This window comes from Tenrec ecaudatus, chromosome X (assembly GCF_050624435.1).
Source record: "Tenrec ecaudatus isolate mTenEca1 chromosome X, mTenEca1.hap1, whole genome shotgun sequence".
Taxonomy (NCBI): domain Eukaryota; kingdom Metazoa; phylum Chordata; class Mammalia; order Afrosoricida; family Tenrecidae; genus Tenrec; species Tenrec ecaudatus.
Genome location: NC_134548.1, coordinates 165,671,465 through 165,677,334, shown reverse-complemented (window position 1 = coordinate 165,677,334; position 5,870 = coordinate 165,671,465). Strand labels below are relative to the sequence as shown.

The 5,870-nt window shown below is 50.7% G+C and overlaps 1 pseudogene; it reads left to right on the top strand.

The window, feature by feature from the left end:
- Window positions 1–1,520: 1,520 nt before the first annotated feature.
- LOC142433842 (melanoma-associated antigen 10-like) lies at window positions 1,521–2,624 on the top strand (annotated as a pseudogene).
- Window positions 2,625–5,870: the final 3,246 nt, after the last annotated feature.

The following is a 5,870-nucleotide window of genomic DNA, read 5'->3' as shown; positions in this document are numbered from 1 at the left end:
GCTGGTCGGCTGAGAGAGGCATCAAGTTGAGGACCCTACGGGATGAGGAGGGAAATCCTCCAACCCACCGAAATCCTTCCTGACCCCACTGGCCACCGTGGAGACCCTGAATGCTGCTATAAGGCCCAATCTAACCTCCTATCTGCTCAGAGGATGAGGAAGGCAAAGCTCTTGAAGTGAGGAGGCTGGCCTCAGGTCACCAAAGGAGGAGTCTACGGTTAGAACTCAACACCAGACGTGGCCCTGCCCCTTGCGGTCAGCCCTGGGAGACCAAGGGCCCAGGTGGCCTAATACAGGTGGTGTTTTCTCACTTCCGCCAGAGGGAGTTCTCAAGAAGGAGAGACAAGGTGTGAAGACCAGCAGAGAGAGGAGTGCGAGGACCGGTTACATTTCAAGGTGAGGACCATGAGGATGAGGATGTGCCAAGGGAAGCCCTCACCCCAGACAAAAGGGAACCCACAGAATCCTGCCTCTGCTGGGAGCCCTAGAAGACTTAGGTTCCGGGTCCCTTGATGTGAGGCCTCCTCACTTCCACCTGGGGGTGTTGGAAAGGGAAGAGTCTTCAAATGAGGTGAAGGACAGAGACAGATCAGAGTCCATGCGGGAACCCTAAGAGAACGCTTTAGGGACCTTAGACGCAAGAACAGAGAGCACGCCACCGAATCCCCACCATGACCTTCCTGTCTATTCTACCTAGTCAGTGAGAGGGAGGTGGGAAGAAGCGGTCTCAAGGAAGTCAGGCTTTGATCTGAGCAGGTCAGCACGGGAGCATGCCAACTCTTCCAGAAGGTAAGAGGGGAGGATTTAGGAGACCCTCATCCCAGAAGTGATGTGGCCCAGCTTATCCCTTCTCTTTTGAACACTGAGAGGTCTTGGGCAGTGTGGCTGGATGGGGGCACCCCTCACCACCTTCTCGTTGGCCTCAGGGATGGGAACTCTTGTCTTGAGCAGAGGGCCTACTGCCCTGAGTGAGCAGCAAGGATGTCATTCACCCAGAACTGTAGGGGTTTCACAGAGTTCACCATGGCCTCCAGGACACCACGAGGGCTTGAAGTCAGCACCCCGAAGTACCTCTCCGTTCCTCTCCTGGGGCTGCAAGGCACAGAGGAAAGGAAGACCTTGGTCTGAGATACTAGTTCTCGGCTCAGTAGAGCAGGGGAGACACAGATTCTACCAGGAGTCCACACAAGGATGCTGAATGTGTGTCAAGGCCCCATTCATGTGGGAAGAGAGTGAGCCCCAGAGCCCTTTACCAATCCACCCCACTGTCAGCTCTGGAAGCCAGGGCTGTATTCTGAGGAGCTTTAGTTTAAGACAATCCTTCCGGGCATTTGAGGACAGGCTGACAAGTGGCCCGGAAGGCCCTGGAGAAGACCTGGATATGTCAGCCCTTGTCAGAGACACCAAGGTGAATTTGTCAGCTGAGGTGTCTCTCTCTCGCTCTCTTTCTCTCTTTCTCCTGCAGACGTGTGAATTCCCATCACCTACCCTCCTGCCTCTTGTCCCCGACAAGCCTCATCATGCCTCGTCGGTCAAAGCGTCGCCGTTACACACTTGAGCAAGGTGTTCACTTCCCAAGTGCCACCTTGGACGAAGAGAGGGAGCCGGTCGTTCTTTTCGAGGAGGAGGAGGAAGAGGTCTCCTCGTCCACCACCTGCTCGTCCTCCTTACCCAAGACCTCTTCCTCTTCCTCCTCCTCTTCCTCCTCTCCATATCCTCTGCTTCTCAGCACTCCTGAGGAAGCAGATGCTATTGGGACACCCAGCTTGTCGCCGAGTTCCCCGATACTGTGCTCCCCCTCCGAGGCCATTGAATTCAGTCTGTCCAACAACTCAGCTGAAGATTCCAGCACCTCTGAGCCAGAGGCTTTTCAGCCCCCGCCAGATCCAGAGATGCTGCTCAGCGATGCACTAGATGATAAAGTGACAGCTGTGGTCCAGTTCCTGCTGTCCAAGTATCAAATGAAGGAACTCGCTACCAAGGCAGAACTGCTGACAATTGTCAGTGAGTACCAGGACCAATTCCCTTTGATCTTCAGGGAAGCCTCAGAGTGCATGCAGCTGGTCTTTGGTGTGGACGTGAGGGAAGTGGATCCCGTTAGCCACTCCTATGTCCTTCTCAATAGTTTGGGCCTCACGTATGATGGGTTGGTCAGTGGTGCACAGGATGTGCCCAAGAATGGCATTCTGATCCTTATCCTGAGCATAATCTTCCTGAAAGGCAACGCTGTCCCTGAGGAGAAGATCTGGAAAGCGATGAGCGTGATTGGCTTGTATGCAGGGTCAGAGCACTACCTCTATGGGGATCCCCAGAAGTTCATCTTTGAAGATTGGGTGCAAGGGGGGTACTTGGAATACCGGTGGGTGCCTAACAGCAATCCTTCCCACTATGAATTCCTATGGGGTCCGAGGACCTATGCAGAAACCAGTAAGATGGAAATCCTTAAGTTCTTGGCCAACATCCATGGGAGTGACCCCAACTCTTTCCCATTATGGTATGAGGAAGCTTTGAGAGATGAGGATGAGAGCGCCAAGGCCCAGGCCAGTATTGCCACAGATGCTCCCATTGCCAAGGCCAGCGAAAATACCCAGGCTCAGTAGAGCAGCCTCTCCTGCCCCAAGTAAAGTCTCAGGCCAACCCTCACTCTGAAATGGGTGGGCACTGGAGGGCCAGGAGTCGGCATCTTTGTGTCCCTGTTCTATGAAGGGACTTGAGGTTTTCTCTTCTTATTGGTATTTTTCCAATGTTGTTCCTTTGAATAGATAGGATTTAATTGTCTCTAGAATCATAAGTTTCTCAATGACATTGATCACACATGCATTGTTTGTCGTGTGATTTAAGAGGAAGGACTTCGTTCTTTTATAAGACGCATGGGGAAGCAGCCTGTTGTATTTGCTGAACGAAAAACAGAGAACGTGCCTGGCAACAGGAGATTTTGGGGAAATGTGAACTCCCTCAGCAGTCAAAGAGACGGGGCCTAAAGAAAGAGGTTTGCGTGTCCTTGTCCTTTTTCAGTTTGTTGTGTGCTGTTGAAAGCTCTGGACCTGGATGGACTTGGCTTAGTTACAATTGTAGAATTAATAAAATCGGAATAAGGGAAAGTCTCCACTCTTGGTTCCTTACCACCACCACCCACGCACACCTTACCACCACACACACACACACACACACACACACACACACACACACACACACACACGGAGATGCGGGTCAGTGGGGTGAAGGGTCCTATGCAAAGTAAGAGAGCACCCCAACTCCCCTTCAAAGAAGGGCAGCGTGGTCCAGGACCAAGGGGAACACCGATGGGAGCGAGCAGTATCCCCCATAACCTCAAGACCTAGGGAAAAGGTGTAAGGCGGTGGGGGTCCAATGGGAGCAGCTGGAAGTCTGTGTCAAGGCCAGGCTGCTTGGAGCTGTGGCTTCACTGAGGCTGGGAGTGAAACCAGGTGTCCTAAATCTAAATCAGTGCCAAGAGGAAAACCTGGTGTAAAACAACCCTTGGTGGGCACTTCTGGGTCCTGGGTATGCCTGAGACGAAGACTCACTAGAGGTAAGTCTGGGTGGTGCCTTCTGCTCTTGTCCCAGTCTGGAGCCACATGTTTCCACCTACAAGGAGTACCTGAGAAGTGAGTGCAGCTCCCTGCACTGGGAAGATATTCCCACTAAATCTCAGGCACTGAAATCTGGGCCACTTGGGCCAGGGATCCGAGGGTTGGTGGGGTGGGAAGAACAGAAGTTGTGATTGAGGCAGTGGAGCGACTGGAAGGGAGGGAAAGATTTGGGCCTGGACTTTAACCCTAGGAGCATCGGCTGGGGATGGCGCCCTCACACTCAACTAATGGACCCTCTAGGAGGGAGCATGTTCTGAATCTGAGTGAAGAAAAGAAATCTAGTAATTGATTTCCTGCTGAGGTTCTTACCGTATGAGAGGCCTGGACACTAATAAACCTTCCCTGAAATAAAAGGTGGTGGCTCCTTGGATGAAAAAAAAAATCCTAGAAATAACTGTCATTCCGGGAAAATGTAATCATGGCAGCCCTGTGCCAGGGCCTGTCAGCCCACTAGATCCCAGCAGCCCTTCAGCACGGGGCTGCCCAAACCCATTCAACAGATCACTACTGTTGCGTGCACTCCAGCTCATCGTCCCTATAGGACAGAGTGGGATGGTTTCCTAGGGTTTCAGTCACTACATTCTCGTGGAAACACAGACTCCTTTTCCTCCCACAGAGAAGCTGGTGAGTTCCAACCATCAACCACGAGGATGCTGAGCCCACAGGGCCACCACGGATTCTTACCTAAGAGTCTGGACGATGGTCATTTCCTCAAGATTATAAGGCTGAGGCTAGGACCTGGCCAAGGTACTAAATGGCCCCCTAAGCCTGGAGTATGACAGAAGCAAACACAATTTGGGGATCATCTGTGACCTTATTCCCCTGGGTTCCTCCTCCCCGAGCCCTGGGCCCTTTAGGAACCGACTCTGCCTAGCAACAGGCATCACAGTGCTGTCACTCCCACCCTCCCCCACTCCAAGCCTGTCTCTCTTTCTAACTCTGGAACATGGCCCATGACCCACTTTGTCCTGCTACCAGAGTCACAGCCCAGTCACCTGCCTTCTGTCTTGCAAAAGGACCCTCACTGCCCGCTCCTGCCCTGGGAGCCCCTGAGTGCAAACAGCCTACATTAAAAAAACTGACTAGGAATGTCTAGTCATCTGGTCACACTGATCACCTATAAGAAATTTTCTTTCCCAAATGCAATCTGAGTCGAAAGTTCCAGAGGTTTTGAAACTACCTTGATATTTGAAGTAGGATTTTAATGGGATGACTTAATTAACTTGAGCACGTACACTGGGAGAGGAGTCCCTCTGAAAGCAAACTCGCGGCCAGCAAGTTGATTCTGACACGGAGGGATCCAGTAATGACAAGGTAGAACTACCCCCTTGTGGGTGTACGAGACCGCACCGCTTTAAGGCAGTAGAAAGTGTCCTCTTTCTCTTACAGAGCATCTAGTGGTTGCGAACTTCCGGCTTTGTGGTTAGTAGCTCAATGGCTACGACTAACGCATTCTGCTGCTAACCAAATGGTTGGAAGTTAGTCCACTTAGAGGTGCCTCAGAAGAAAGACATGTGATCTGCCTATGAACAATCGGCCACTGAAAATCCTATGGTGCATGGCTCTGCTCTGATGCTCATGAGGTCAAGATGCACGGTAGTGGACTCAACAACTGTTTGATGCTTGTTTTTCTTTTCAGTAATTTAAAGATATTCAAACCTTACTCCTCTCTCCTCTTGCTTTGTTTGGACACAAAATCTGCTGTTATCTTTTTGTTTTGTTTTGTTTTAAATCATTTTATTGGGGGCTCATACAACTCTTATCACAATCCATACATTAAATTGTGTCCAGCACATTTGTACATTTGTTGTCCTCATCATGCTCAAAATATTGGCTTTCTACTTGAGCCCTTGATATCAGCTCCTCATTTCCCCCTTCCCTCCCCACTCCCTCTTCCCTCACAAACCCTTGCTAATTTATAAATTATTACTATTTTGTCATATCTTACACTGTCCCACATTTCCCTTCACCCACTTTTACGTTGTCCATCCCCCAGGGAGGAAGTTATATGTAGATCCTTGTGATTGGTTCACCCTTTTTACCCCACCTTGCCTCCACCCTCCCAGTATCACCACTCTCACCACTGGTCCTGAAGGGATCATCTATCCTGGATTCCCTGTATTTCCAGTTCCTATCTGTACCAGTGTACATCCTTTGGTCTAGCCAGATTTGTAAGGTAGTATTAGGATTATGATAGTTGGGGGAGTAGGGGGAGAAGCATTTAGCAACGAGAGGAAAGTTGTATGTTTCATTGTTGCT